General features: G+C 43.1%; 1 protein-coding gene across 3 annotated transcripts in view; it reads left to right on the forward strand.

The window, feature by feature from the left end:
• PHKG1 (phosphorylase kinase catalytic subunit gamma 1) overlaps window positions 1-16090 on the forward strand; it is a 79155-nt gene that overhangs the window by 29399 nt on the left and 33666 nt on the right. The gene's annotated exons all lie outside the window — the stretch shown is intronic.

The raw sequence follows: 16090 nt of genomic DNA on the forward strand, positions 1-16090 counted from the left end.
TTACTGTCACAGATGTTTTCTGTTTCCATCACTCAGTCATTATATCTATTCTTTGTAGAGATACTTCTCCCCCCTGACTCTCTCTCTAATTTGATATCGGTTTCTTTCTCTTTCCTCCCCTCACCCCTTCTGCCCACCCACTGTCTATCACTCCCTAATCTATCCCTCTCTTCTTCACGGTCTTTGTCTTTTGACCTTCAATTTTGTCTCTTCCTCTGTCTCACTGTCATCTCTCCTCTCTTTTCTTCCCTGTTCTCTGTTCTTCCTTTCTCTCTTCTCTCCTGTCTCTCTTTTCTCCTTCTCCCTCCCTTCCCCTCCCCTCCCCTCTCTCCCTCTCTCCTCCCTTTCCCTTCTCTCCCTCTCTCCTCCCTTTCCCTTCTCTCCCTCTCTCTTCTCCTTCCCTTCTCTCCCTCTCTCTTTCTCTCCTCCCCCCTCTCCCTCTACTCCCTCCCATCCATCATCTCCCCTGCTCTCTCTTCTGCTCTCTCCTTCTCTTTCTCTGCCCTCTGTGTCAGCCAAGTTAACTCAACACTTTCTCTAGTCCCCAGGATCCTGGAAGCCCAAACTGTTCCACGTGCGGGACCCCAGCATTTCAAACTCACAATGTGAGTGACCTCGCAACCACATTTGTGCTGACCTGGAAGGGGATGAGTCTGCAGAGTGCTTGAGACAGCACATTCTGTCCTGATGGATGGTTAGGGGAAGGCACCCTGTCTGCGTCCGTCATGGGATGCTGCCAGCTCTCTGGGAGGGGAAGCTGTTCTCCACCATCAGCCTCCCTTCCACATGGGGAGCTCTTTATCTGCAGGCTGAACATCCTGAAGGCTGTAATTTGGTAAATATTTGCTCCATGAATAATGAAAGCTTTGTTTTGCAGTTCCTGAGGTACTTGGAGTGAATTATGAAAGGGGGAGACAAGACTGGCTTTTCCAACAGAGACGTGAGAATGGATTATGTAAAAGCTAACAAGCCCTGGTTCTTGCCTCGACCTCCTACTATGAGTTATAGGCTTCCTCCCTTTTGGTTCTCCATGGTCCTGACCACCTGAGTTCTAGTAGAGTGGGGGGCATGGATGTGGGAAGGGGACAGTGGAGAGTGTGTGTGTGTGTCTCCTGCTGCCATGCCCAGAGGCCTGTTCCCCACAGTTCCTCGTGTTCTCATTTGCCAATGCTATCCATTCTATCACGAATCATTACTCTGGTCATAAGTAGCAGAGCTGGGATTAGAACTATGAGATCATAGGATCTCAGATCCTTTCTCATTTAAAGATGAGGGAAAAGAAGACCAGAGAGGTTCTCCAGGCCTTGTCCCAGATTCCATCAGAGTTGGGACTCAAACCCAAGACCCCTGAATCTCAAGGCTATGTTCTTTCCATTGTACCACATGTCCCAAGGCCCAGGATCACTGGTCTTGCTGCTGTATTATTTGGTCTGTTAAGAGGTGGGGTTGTGGATAGAGTGCTGGGCCTGGAGTCGCAAAGACTTGGGTTTAAATCTGAGTTTAGATATTTACTAGCCACGTGACCCTGGGCATGTCCCTTACCCTCTGCCTACCTTAGTTTCCTGATCTGTAAATTGGGACTGATAACAATAACACCTTCCTGCGAGGATTGTAATGAGCATCAAATGAGATATATTTGTGAAGCGCTTAGCACAGTGCCTGGAACGTAGTAAGATCCACATAAATGTTAATGATCATTATTTTTAATTATTATTCACTGTGCTATCAGCTGCCAATCAGTCTAAAAACATTTATGAAAAGCTGCTTGTGTGCAGAGCTGTAAAGACACGTTTAGCCCAGAGGAAATCCCAGTCCATATGGAGACTCGAGCCATTTAGAGAGATACACTAAGGAAAAAAACAATACAAAGCCTTGGGAGGTGGGAATAAAGCTTGATCTCCTAGTGTTCTGGGCAAGGTCCAGGTGTGATTCCATCTCCTTGGAGAAGCTTCTCCCTAAGCTGAAGGTGGCTTGGTCCCTGAGCACTGGGGTGAGTCTAAGCATGTGATTTCTGAGGTTCACCTCCAGCTTGAAGTCTATGCCCCTTGGGTATTCACAAGGTCTGTAGAACACTCCCTGAAAAGGTGAGTGACCCGAAAGAACTCCCAAGTAGCTATCAGATGGCAATCTTTTTATTAGTCATTCCATGAACTAACTTAAACTTTAAACCAGACCTGTGATTTCCCTGATGTGAGGAATTCCCAGTAAAGACACCCCACCCCCCCTGGAAAATATGCATCTGCATCTGCTCAGCAGCTTATTAACTCAGAGAATTGTCTGGGGTGCCTGGAATGGTGAGTGGTTTGTACATCCAGGATGTGTCAAAGGCAGTGCTTGAACCCAGGCCTTCTGGGGTCGAGTCTGGGTTCAGTAAGAGAGTCCATGGAAGAGCAGGGGCTGTGAACAGCCTCTTCTTGGGGAGCTGATTGAATATATGGTGAATTTCCTGAAGAAAGGAGACTTTAGGACCTTACAAGGAGTCCAGCAGAAAGCCACACCTGTTCTGGGGATACGGCATCTTCTTCATGAAGAAGATGGGACCCTCCAGGGGAGAGTAGGATTTCCAGTCAGCAGAGGCTTTGAGTTTGCCCTTTGTCAATGTGCCTTCCAACCTGGAACCCACCTTCCTGAGGACTCTGTATATCTTTGTGGGAGAACATGTCCCCAACTTGGGGTGAGGTGTTTTAGATCAACTCAGATATTTCTAAAAAAAGACTGACTGAATGAAAAAAGCGCATGTGTTAAGTGTTTACCAATTTCTGAGGAAACAAATAAAAACAAAGTGGTCTCTACCCTCAAAGTGCTTACAGAATAATGGGGGAAGATAGCCCATAATGAGGAGTAGTGACCAGGGAGGAGTGTTTTTTGTCAGATAACTTATAGGGATGGGGAGTGGGCTCCTAAGTCAATTGACTGACATGTCTTTTCCAGGAATGGGTGTTGTTGAGTTGTTTCAGTCGTGTTTGACTCTTTCTGACTCCAATTGGGGTTTTCTTGGCAGAGACACTGTAGTGGTTTGCTTTTTCCTTCTCCATCTCATTTTATAGATAAAGAAACTGAGGCAAACAGGGTTAAGTGACTTGCCCAGGGTCACACAGCTAGTAAGTGTCTGAGGCTAAATTTGAACTCAGGTCTTCCTGACCCCAGACCTGGCTCTTTATCCACTGCAGCGCCACCTAGTGTTGATTTAATTTTGCTCCCAGTTCAGAAAGACCAGACTGTTAGCCATAGAAACCTGCCTCGTCATTTTATTCCCACAGCCCATCATTCCTCTTGCCTCTTCATTTTCATGGCCAAGACTGAGGAATGGGACATCAGCCCCATCCCAGCCCTCCCCACTCCAAGAACTTGGAAGGAATAAGAGGGATAATTAGAATCCTCTTAACAACTGGGCTTTCATCATTCGAGCTGTGTCAATGACCTCACATTTCTGAATCTCAGTTTCCTTATCTATAAAATGGGCCTTGCATCACAGGGCTGTTGTGATGACCATTGGAAGTCATGTATTCATTATGAGGTGCTTTGGGAAACTCCAACATGCTCCACAGCTGGAAGGAAAGACTTCATGGAGTGCAGTTTCACTTCCTCAGCTGTGAAAGATCTAAGGGACTCCTAGGGCTTATGGTTTACAGATCAAGGGCAGGAGCTTAGCTCAGAGACAGAGACACAGATGTTGACCTCTACTCCTCCCATGGGAAAGTGCTTTCTGATCTCCATCTGGGACGTGTCCTTGTTGGGCTGACGAAGGAGCTGGTCACCAGCTTTCCAGGCTCATTGGTTTAGAATTAGGAGCAGATTTTGTGATCAAAGCAAGGAATTTTCTATCCTGCAGGATCGTGGGATTCTAGATTTAGAGCTAGAGGGACTTTAGAGCTCTATGGCTCCAACCCCTTATTTTATAGTGGAAACTGAAGCCTAGAAAGGTTTAATGACTTTCCCAGGGTGCTATAGCTACTAAGTGTCTGAAGCAGGATTCAAACCCAGGTTTTCTTGATGCCTTTTTGAGTACCATCCATTATACCATATTTTACACACTGGAGAGAGAGAGAGAGAGAGAGAGAGAGAGAGAGAGAGAGAAGAGAAGAGAAGAGAAGAGAAGAGAAGAGAAGAGAAGAGAAGAGAAGAGAAGAGAAGAGAAGAGAAGAGAAGAGAAGAGAAGAGGAAGAGAGGAGAGAAGAGAAGAGAAGAAAAGACAGAAGGAAGAAGGAGAGGAGAGAAGAGAGGAGAGGAGGAAGAAAGATGAAAAATTTTCCTTCCAGTCTAAGTCTGTGTATGATTCTGTGATTCTGTAATGTGGATATTAGTCCCAACTTTGTTCCTATTGGCTGTGTGTTCTCTGATAAGTTACTAGACCTATCTGGGCTTGAGTTTCCTTGTCTTTTTAATACAGGATAATTATAACTACACAGCCTACTTTTTTTTTTTTGCTTTTTGGAGGGGGGAAGGTAGGGCAATTGGGGTCAAGTGACTTGCCCAAGGTCACACGACTAGTTTTTTTGTGTGTGTGTTTAGTGTCTGAGGCCAGATTTTAAATTCAGATCCTCCTGACTTCAGGGCCAGTGTTCTATTCACTGCACCACCTAGCCACCCCAACACAGCCTACTTAAAAAAAAGTATTTTTTTTTATTGAGAACTCAACACTCTTCAACAGTTGCAAACATCTAGGGAGGGAGAGAAAGAATGATTATCTACTAGGTGCCAGGCATTGTGCTAAGCACTTTACAAAAGTCTCATTTGGTTTTGGGAGGTGGGGACTATTATTGTCTGCATTTTACAACTGAGGAAGCTGAGACAGATAGCACTTAAGTGATGGCCAAGGCTGGATTTGAATTCAGATCTTACTGACTTCAGGTTCAACACTCAATCCACTACACCAACAGCTGCCTCCAATATAGGGTCATGGTTAACCTAATTTCAAGGAATACAGACAAGGTGAAGGACCTTCTAAGAAATTATTTTTGGTGGAGGAAGGGAGAGTTTTCATTTCATTTACTTTTTCTTCTTTTTGTATGAATAATATGGAAATGAGTGTGCCTTCCCTGGCTTTTCCCCTTTCCCCCTGAAGGGAGCCACATGGTAAAGTACAAAGAGGTCTGGGTGCAGGGAATACACTAAGAGAGATACTGAGAGAAGCATTGGAGGCTTTCAGGAGGTTACTGAAACACTCCATTTAAGAAGGGATAAGAGCCAGAACGAGAGTGGCATCTATATGGGTGGAGAGAAGAGGATGGATGGACCAGAAATTACGGAGGCAGAATTGACAATATTCTTCCTGTTGTATTAAGTTCTAAGATCTGGTCGCCTGAAGAAGACTGCCCGCTCACCTCCCCATGCTCCAAGAATTCCCATCGAAATGAGGAGAGGAGATTTGCGGATGGATCATAGGACCATAGATTTGGAGCTGGAAGGAATTCTAGAGATCTTCTAGAGCAACCTCATTTTACAGATGAGGAAACTGAGTCCCAAAGAAGTGAAAGTGATTGGCCCAAGGTCATGTATTTCAGAAGTAGGAGAATTGGAATTTGAACCCAGGTCCTGACTCTAAACCCAACATTTTCCCCATGTTTACCATGCTACCTCAAATCCCGTGTCAAGCCTTGTCACTTTATAGGCTGAGACTGACCATGGGCAGCTGCTTGCCTTGCCAGGCACAGAAAGCTTGGGGGTCATTTCAGTCCACATGTAGAATGGGGGAGGGGCAGTGCTCCAGTTGGTCTTGAATTCCAAACCAGACCTACAGGCTGATGGGCAAGGAAGGGGTGAGGGAGACACTTAGGAAGAGAGTAGAATCCTTAGAAGGATGCTTAGTATAGGAGTGTTGTGCTTATCATTTGCCACCAGATGGCGCAAAGAAGCTGATAAAGTTTGTCCTTCCTTTTCCAGGAGCACCATGACATCAGGAAGGTGATGCCAGGACTTGCAAGTCATTTCACTTGGATTTAAGTGAGGGAGGACTGTGCTGGTCGCAGGAGGAGAGATTACAGAAGTGAGACACCTTTGAAGATCTGGATGCCTGAAAAAGGCTGCCTGCTCACCTCTTCATGCTCCAAGACTTCCCATCTGGAATGAGGAGAGGAGATTTCTGGATGGATCACAGGACCGCAGATTTGGAGCTGGAAGTCACCCCGAAGTCTTCTTCTAGAGCCTTCTTCTTTTTCTAGAGCCTGCTGAGTTTCAAAATCACTTTCCCCACAACCAACCAGAGATCAAACCCTGGGGGCATTATCACCCCCATCTTTTAGATAAGAAAATTGAGCAAGGAAAGAAGGAAATGAGATTTAGAGCTGGACATCACTGAGTCCAGCCTCTTCATTTTATAAATGAGAAATCTGAGGTTCATTAAAGTGAAGGGACCTGGGGTACATAGAGCTCCAAGGGGTCAGTGGATAGATTTCAGCAGGTCTTGGATGGGAAACCTCTCTCTCTCCCTCCCTCTCTCTCCTTGTCTCCTCTCTCTTCACTACTTCTGACTGAAATTTAGCATTCTCTTTGATCATGAATATGAGTCCACAAGCTTTACTAAATGGTCAAAAGTGCCCATGGTCCCTGGACTACACTAAACCCAAGTCTGGGGGGGCAGGTAAACTATGGACACAGACTTAGGGATGGACTGTACAATCCTCTCCTTTGGGAAGATGCATTCAAATCAGTGAAAAAGCATTTGTTAAGTCCTTGTTACTGGTTAAGTCCTGGGCTAAGTGCTGGGAATACACACAGAAAATTGAGACAGTTCCTTCTCTCAAGGAGCCCATAATCTAAGAGGGGGAAGTAATACCTAAAGAAAGTTCAACTATGAGACAGATGGAAAGGCCCCAACATCATAAGGATGTGGAGCTGTGGGAAGGATGGCGAAATGCAGGGGTCCTTAGATTACTGCATGTCTCATCCTAGATGTTTTTCAGCTTCCTTTTGTGAGTTTTCTTTTTCCTTTAGATTGTAAGCTCCTAGAGGGCAGGGATTCCCCCCTTTATTTGTATACCCAGTGCCTAGCACACTTCCTTGTATACAGTAAGTGTATAATAAATATTTATTGACTGAGTGATCAGTCATATGGTCTTAAATCTCCTAACTCTTGTGCTTTAGGACCTTACATGTGCCTACCTGTTCTTATGCCCTTTGTATAGTTATGTAAAAAGCTTGAGTCTTACCACTTAAATACTCTCCCAAAATCCAGTCTCTTAATCATGTACCAGCTAATTCCTCTATTTTTTGAAAGAGTAAAGTTGTACCCTTTCATGGTCTTTTTGCCACAAGAAAATTGACATTTTTTCCCCCAGTATCTTAAATGTGCCATCTTTTCAGGATTCCAGGGAGTCTGGCTAAGTCTTTGACAGCAGTTTGCACATGTCAACCCCATACATCAAGCAGAAATAGTGGGACCTAAGGCAGAGTGAGGGATTCACTTTGGTTTGGGAATTCATAACTTTAAAACCATTGATGTCCCAAGAAGCCTTGTTGAAGGGACATCTAGTTTGTGTCCTTGACTAATGGAGAGTCCATCATGGTTTAAGTCAATGAAGAATCACTACTTTGGGGCTTTGATGTTTTCATAGAAAGGTTTGGGTTATGTTGCTATCAACAGAGAGGAGAGTAGTTGATTCATTTGTCTTTTTGGTCACTGGCAACTTGCCAGGAAGCAGGTTTCTGCTTAACACAAGAAAGGTGTTTTAGTGATTGGAGCTGTCCAAAAAGCCTAATGGAATGCCTCAGGGAAGGAGTTCCTCTGGATTGGAAGTCTTCCATTAGAGGCTGGATGACCACTTTTCAGAGGATGTTAGTGTGGAGTTTATGTTTTGGGTAGGGCGTCTAGAGAAGCTTTGAGATCTCTGCCCACTTGGAGTCAGTAAGCGACATCTTGGAACTCTAACTGCCAAGTTCTTCAGTTTATACTTGGAACTCCATTGACGTCCATCAGTGTGTAATCTACCTTCTCCCATAAGGTCTAAATTAGGAGAAGCAATATCAGATGCTAGACAGTAAAGTGATAAATTTAACTTTGTACATGCCTCAAGAACACTTTAAAAAGGCAATGTCTCACAGATGCCTTTTTTTAAAAACATCAGTCCATTGCCAGTGACCCCTTCCCATGCACACACTATCCCTCTTTTCCCATAGAATCTACAAATAAGTAGTTAGACAAAACAGATGAACATGTCCACCCTGTTTGGAAACATATACCTTTTTTTGCACTGAGCAACAGGAGCTTTTTGGAATTTGGTCTCCATATGAGGAAAAATAGATGAAGCATACTTGATATTACATACATTTGTGAAGAATATGAGTAGTTGATGAGAGAATTCTGGGTGTGGAAGACCTGAGATTTGTGTTCAAGGATCAGTCCTTGTGTGCAACCCTTAGCCAGACTAAGTAAGGGGCATAAAACAAGGTTTCATGATTGGCACAAGTACCACTTAACTTGTTAGTTTCCCTTCATCCGAAGAACCAAATAATCAACCAATAAACATTTATTAAGCACTTTCTGAATGCTAGGCACTGTGTTAAGTTCTGGGGATACAAAAAGAGTTTGCAAAAGACAGTTCCAGTCCCTAGGGAGCATACAAGCTAATCGGAGAGGCAACATGTAAACAAATATATGCAAAGCAAGTTATATATACAAGATAAATAGAAAATAATAGAAGGAAGACACTAGAATTATGAGGGGCTGGAAAAGGCCTCCTACACTGGAGTAAAGAGCTACAAAAGTTCTAACAATTTGAGAGTTAGAAGTGACCTCAGTAATTATCTAGTCCAACCCACACATGAGAGGAATGCTTATTGTATCAAATGGTTATCCAACCTCTGCTCTAAGACCTCCAATGAGGGTCTATCCAACATGACCCCAGGAAGCTCATTTTGTTGAGAGCAGAGTTTTGGAAGAGTGAATGGGAAAAAATTCACTTAGACTTTCTCTATAGCCATTGGAAGCTTTATTATGTGAAGTAAAGTTAAGTGAGATCCCAATATTTGGGGGAGTTATAGAGAAGTTTCAGAAAGATGATGTAGTTTTAGAGGCTTTTATGGAGGTTAAAGATTAAAGACAGGACAGAATTAGGGAGACAAAGCAAATTATGGTTTAAGGATTTAAGGACAGGGCAGGAGGACAGGTTAAAAATGAAAGGGAGAACACAGGATAAGGGAGACAAAAGTAATTCTTTTGGTACAGATTCAAGATAAGGGAGAAAGGATTTTAGGGAGCCTTCAAGTTACAGAACAAGCTACAGGGCTTTACAAAGTATTGGAAAAATGACCTTTAATATTATTTTAACCCTTAGGGCAATGTTTGGATCCATATCAATTTCACTAGTGGGCAGCTCTGATTCTTAGTATGTTTTTCCTGACCCAGAGCCCTATTTGCTTCTTTGTACCTTCCATCCCTTGCTTCTGGTTCTTACCCCTGGGATAAAATGGAATAATCCTCCATGGTAGGGGATACCTGAACATAGCCCTCACTAAGTCTTTTCTTTTTTTTAGGACAAATTTGCCCACTTTTTTGAACCAATCCTTATATGGCATAGACTCAAGGCTCTTCCCAACCAACTGGTTGCATTCCTCTTGATTGGCTCTAACTTATCAATATTCTTCTTAAAAAGTGGTATCTAGAGTTGAACATGTTAATATTCTAGATGAGGTTGGAGGAGGGCAGAGTGCAGGGGGAGGTCCCTGTGCAGCCACATTGGTTTCTTCAGACAAGTCCTATTTTTCCTCATTGGACTTGTTCCCCTCTGTGTCTTCAGAATTTCATTCTTGAGCATTTCTCACCTTTTCTGGGTTGACAGCTTGAAGCATTTTTACCCCATAGAATCCTCCCTATTTCTACCTACCCAGTGACGCTTACTTCACTCCGGGAGAGACTCCTTCTCTGAACTTCCTCTCCATCTCAGTACTAGCAGCCTTCTTATCCTAACTTGGCTTACTAGAATCCCACTTTTCTGATTGATGAGTACTTAGGTCAGAATGCCATTTCTTGACATATCCTAGCCATTCTCCTCTCTCCCTCATGCTTTCTGCTTCTCTGTTAGGTTTTGTTTCCCTCATTAAAATGTGTGCTCCCTGAGGGAGGGACTGGATTGTTTGTTTCTAATAAAAGTGCATTCTCTCTCTCTCTCTCTCTCTCTCTCTCTCTCTCTCTCTCTCTCTCTGCCTCCCTCATTTCCCCTCTTTCACTGTTTCCCTCCTGCCCTCCCTCTCTGTCTCTACCTAACTCTTCACCTCTTTCTCCATCTACCTTCTTTCTTTCCTTCCTCCCTCCCTATGCTTCTCTCTTTTCTTTCTTTCCTTCCTTCTTCCCTCCCTCTCTTTCTATTTCTTTCCTTCCTTCATCTTTCTCCCTCCCTTTCTATGTCTCTGTCTCTCTTTCCTTTGAACTCTTTGAAATCTGCTTTCCCTTAAGCCTAAGGTACATGTTAAGTTATTCTCAGATTTCCTTTCCATTTCTATTACAAATTCTAGAATGGAATGGTCACTTTCCCCCAAGGTATCCATCATTTTCACCCCAAATAAATTCTTCCTCATTAGTGAAAGTTATATTTTAGAATAGAATTTCCTTTTGGTGCTTTATCTGTCTTTTGGAGAATTAAATTATCACTAAGGCAAGTTAAGAAGTTATTAGCTGCTCTGCTTTTTTGGGGGGAGGGGAGAGAGAGAGACAGACAGAAAGACAGAGAGTCAGAGACAGACAGAGATGGAGAGAGACAGAGACAGAGAGGCAGAGAGATTGAGAGCTCTAGAAGATATCTGGATAGTTGAAATCTCCCCATCACTAGCAGATCGAACCTCTGTGCCAGACATGTGATCCATTACCCAAACTCCTTATCTCTTTCCTCTTTTTGTCCAGGTGGTCTGAAGAATTCTCTTTCTCCTTTTCTTGAACTTCACCCAGATACTCTCCATTATTATTCCTCTCTCTGGTTCCTAAATTTCCCCATATGAATGTCTTTTTAATGTACACCCTTACTCCACCTCCCTTTAAAAAATGAGGCATACCTTCTGGAGCCATGATCTAGTCATGGATTTCATCCTATTGAGTCAGTGATCTCTGTAGGTCAAATTAATGTTGTTTTGTAAAACCTCTATTTTTTTCTTGATTTTTTTTGCTTAAACTTTGAGCATAGATATTTAAGTATATATATTTGAGGCCATGAGTTTTACTGTTGACTCTTTTCTTGGGTATTATCTCTTGTCAACTTCTAAGGGGGGGGGTGTGTCTTAGCTTCTGTTCTTCCTTCTTTGGGGAATATACTTAGGTAGTTTTCTCCCTCCCCCATCATTTTAGCTTAAAGCCCCTTTGATTAGATTCACAACACACTTGTCAAATGCATTCTTATCACCTTTTGTTAGGTATACTCCATCTCTGGCCAGGAATCTGTCAACCCTAATTCTAAGCTGTGAAATCTGAATCCCATTCTCATATGCTACTTTCTCAGCCAGCTGTTTATTCCCCTAATTAATTTTTCTCTCTTGAATCTCTTACTTTTGATAGGCAACAACGAAGAAAATGAAACCTATGTCTCCGTGGTCTTCATTTTATTGCTTCTGGCTTTATAATAGTTTTTACCATATTGATTTCAGTGAAATAAAATGAGAACAGACAGTTATATCTCTTTTTTAACTAGGGAAAACGTGTTCAAAATTAGTATTGGCCTGACCTTCTAGCTCAGGAGCCTGGCCACTAAATGGTGTGAATCCTGGTCTTTACTCACTTGTAGTTAATGTGATGTTTAAAAAGTTCAAGAGACATAGTTTCTAGGTAATTAATCATTTTATCAATAATACTAGTATTTTATTAATAAAAGAGGTCAGTGTCACTCTTGAATGGCAAAGACCTTTCATGGTCATGAGCTCACAGATTATATGCTCTTGAAAGAGTGGGTGTTTCTGAGGGTGGCTATCAATTCTGATTGGTTAACAACTAATGAGAGAATGAATATTACAATGAGAAGTGGGCTCACTCCAATGAGGAGCTGAGAGAGTGATGTTGTTTCATTCTCTGGACACCCAGATCACCCTCAGCCTTGGGCAATCTAGCTAGAGGATCTACCTCTACCCAAACTTGCTTGAGAGGAACACAATGGGCAGGAATTCACCTTAGATGAGATGGTCTAGTTGCGGTAAATCTTCGGAGGAGATCAGTAATGTCCTTAAAAGGCTGGACTTTGAACAAAGAAATAGCATAGAGAAAAAGCCTGAATCTCTCCCCATAATTGATTATTAGTAATAATTTTTGTCATTAGATAGATGCTTTCAGTAAGTGAAACTACTATTCACCCTTCTATAGGAGGCATTTCAAGCAAGATGAAGGCAGAAGATAAGAATTGTTATGATTTTATACTTGTTTATTGATAATAGAAATATGTGTTTTAAAGAGAAATATGTATTTTAAAAAATGAGTACAAGTGTGTGAAAATGAACTGGCTTTTCCTTGGTTGGGGAGAGTGGGGAGGGTGTTAGGTACTATATAGAAGATGCCAGTTCCATCTTGAGTCTACCAAAAATGGCACTTTCACTTATATGTTAAGTATTTTTCCAACCTTAATGCTGCACACACACATACACCTCACATATCTATGATAGCTATTATTATTTATTCCTTTGGCATTTCTGTGAACTCATTTTGGCCTCTAGATGGACATTCCTCACCCTGCTTGATAGAGCAAACTTTCAGAGAGATCTCTTGAAGAGAGGATGAAGTGGTTAATGTTTTTCCACCTGATAAGAATAGAGAGACACAGAATATATTGTATTCTATAAGCAATAGTCTCAAGGGACCAGCCATCTTCAGAGAGCTCACATTCCAAGAGTTTGGTAGCTTAGTTGGAGGAGATTTTTGTAAAAACTGCCCAGAGAAAAAGCGTTGCTCTAGGAGAGCTAGGGGAGAGCATTGCTTAAAGCTAGATTGTCAGGGCTGTCATTTTCGGTTGGCGGCAGGTGTTGATGCTAATCTTACTAGTCTGTTGGAGGTGGAATGTAGGGACAGATGGTCTCTACTGAGACCTTTGAGAACTATGATCTGGAGACATGGATGTTGGGGGGGGTGTGTGTGTGCCAGAACCTCCTTGCGTCTATCAACAACTCTGATCCCTGCTTAACTACTTGCACGGCTAAGTCTCTCCTATAAGGTTAGAAGGTAGGTGGAGAACAAATGCCAGAAAGTTGTTCTGGTGCTGACTGGCAATCATTCACTATTGAGCAGGTCAGCCAAGTCACCCAAGGTGAGCTTGGAAAAAAGCCAGGCCTTCAACATGAGCTCCTGACAGAGTAGGGTGAAATGAAGCTCTTGTTTTCACAGACATGGAGATGGTTCCATTTTAATGGTGGTGTGCTCCAATGTCTCCATGGTCGGTGTTCCCTGGGGCAACAGTCACCCTTAGATTCCTGGAGCTCTTTAGAAATCATGCTGCTTTCAGAACACAGTGAATTCTACATGTAACCCAAAGGAGGGAATGCATAGGCTACCGCTGGGATATGGGCAACATGAGTGGGAAATGACCTCAGGGTTTCAGAACTGGACTGACTGAGGCTGCAGTCACCAGCAGGGTGAACGAGGCACAAGGGCTATAAGAGGGGACAGCTCCAGGCTGGCATCTTGCCCAGGGAGCAGTGGCTTAGACGCATCTGGAGAGATAAGTTCTAGGCACTGATCATAAGGATGAGTGAGAAGATAAATGGCTCACATTCTAATATGGGGAGAGGAGAGGTGTTTCTTACCTGAACCCCATCATCTTCAGGGTCATACAGAGGGAGTATAATTAGATAAGGCCTGGGAGAGGTTCTGTTATATCTTAATGATCTCAAGAGAAGAATAGAGGCGAAGAAGAAGAAACTAGAGGGAAGGGAAAGGAAATCTAGGGAAATTATCTCACATAATCAGGATATGTAAGTGGACATCTACAGAGACAGAGGAGGGGTTGGGGCAGTGGCTAACACTTAAACCTCATTCTCATCTGAATTGGGCAAAGGAAGAGAGAATATATACATATACAGCACACAGTTGGTTACAGAAATATATTTCACTTAGCTGAAGGGAAGAGGGAAAAGGGAGAAGGGATAAGGAGGGTATACTGAGTAGGATTAAAGCCTAAGAAAAACAAACTCTTTGTTGCTGTTTAGTCGTTTTCAGTCATGTCTAATTCTTCACGACCCCATTTGGGGTTTTCTTGGCAAAGAAACTGGAGGGGCTTGCCATTGCCTTCTCCAGCTCATTTGACAGATGAGGAAACTGAGGCAAACAGGGTGAAGTGACTTGCCCAGGGTCACACAGCTAGGAAGTGTCTGAAGCTAGATTTGAACTCAGGTCTTCCTGACTCCAGCCCTGGCACTTTATCCACTGTGCCACCTTGCCGCTCCAAACAAACTGTAAGGTATACAAGAAATGTTTGTAGCTCTTTTTAAGGTGGCAAAGAATGGGGAGTGCTCATCATCTGGGGGAATGGCTGAACTAGTTATGGTATATAAATGGGATGAAATACTATCGTGCTGTAAGCAATGATAAAGGGGATGGTTGTAGAGAAACCTGAGAAAACTTACATGAACTAATGCGGAATGAAGTGAGCAGAACCGGGAGAACAATTTATGCAATGGCCACAATATGGCAGAGACAGAACTCTGATCAGTGTAGTGACTAATCATAGTTCCAGTAGACTAATGGTGAAATACACTACCTGCCTCCTGATGGAGAGGTGAAGGACTCAGAGTGTGGAACGAGACATTTTGGGGGCGTGGCCAATATGCAAATTTATTTTGCATAGCTATGCATGTTTGTAACAGCTATTTTGCTTTTCTTTCATTGTCAACCTGTCAACCGGAGCAGTACCTTGGGGGTAGAGAGAGAGAAGGTGGATTTTTGCTAATTGAAAAAATATAATTCAAAGTTAAAAAAATTAGTGAGTATGACAGGTCCTTGTCCTTAAGGAATTTACAGTCATGACAATAACTGGCATATGTAATAATCTATGGGCTTGTTCAATTCAAACAAACTAGTCTGTACTGGGTACTGAGCGCTTAATGTGTTTTTTCCCTAGTGCCAGGGTAGGGCACACTCTGGGAGGCTGGATGATAATTTTAGTACTAAGAAAGAAATAGCTCTTCATGTAGCTGGGGAATGTGATATTAACAGTTGTACAGGCTGGCCGTCTTGGATTCAAAAAGGGTTTGGACAGCCGAAGAGGAGCAATTGGTAATGGATGGATGGTCTTCTGCTTACAGAAGTCGCTTCAAAAAAGCTTTTGAATTGAGAGATGTAGCTTTAGGCTTGGCATAAGGAAAGGCTTTCTAATGATTTTTTGTGCTTTGTTGTTGTTCAGTCATGCTCGACTCTCTGTGAATCTATTAGAGGCTTTCTTGGCAAAGATACTGGAGTGTTTTGCCATTTCCTTCTCCAGTTCATTTTACAGGGGAGGAAACTGAGGCAAGCAAGGTTAAATGACTTGCTCAGGATTACACAGCTAATAACTGTCTGAAACTGGCTTTGAACTCAGGAAGATGAGTCTTCCTGTCTCCTGACTCAGAGCCCTGTGCACTATGGCTCCATGTAGCTGCTCCTTTAAAGATTAGAGTTGTTCAAAAGTGGACCAGGCTGCCCCTCACGGTAGGAGGTATTTGGATGGAAGCCAGACATTGTAGAGTAACGAGTCAGGCTAGAGGCTCCTGAAATGCTTTATACTGCTGAAGCTCTGAAGTCAATTGACTGATGGTTTGACCCTGGATGACATTTCTTAAATTACATTGATGGTAGTGATGACCAAGGCATTTCAGCCAGGCTGACATTTGAGTGTGGGAAGAAGGCAAGGTTCAGGAGAAAGAATGCTGGGTGGGGAATCAGAGAACTTGAGTCTGGATCCCAATGCAATCACCTACCTGGGCACAAGGTGTGATCTTAGGCAAAGCACTCAAAGTCTCAATCTGGAAAATGAGATAATCTTTTGGGGTCCCCTGTGAGCATGTGAGTACCTCCTCTATGTCAGGTTAAGTACTGTAAGGAGAGAGAGACAGAGACACACTCAGAGGCACAGAGACAGAGAGACACACAGATGAGGGGGTAGAGGGATGAGGGGGAGAGAGAGAGAGAGAGAGAGAGAGAGAGAGAGAGAGAGAG

This window comes from Petaurus breviceps, unplaced genomic scaffold (genome assembly GCF_028583685.1).
Source record: "Petaurus breviceps papuanus isolate PSGF00001 unplaced genomic scaffold, PetGlider_PUasm1.0 186, whole genome shotgun sequence".
Classification (NCBI taxonomy): Eukaryota; Metazoa; Chordata; class Mammalia; order Diprotodontia; family Petauridae; genus Petaurus; species Petaurus breviceps.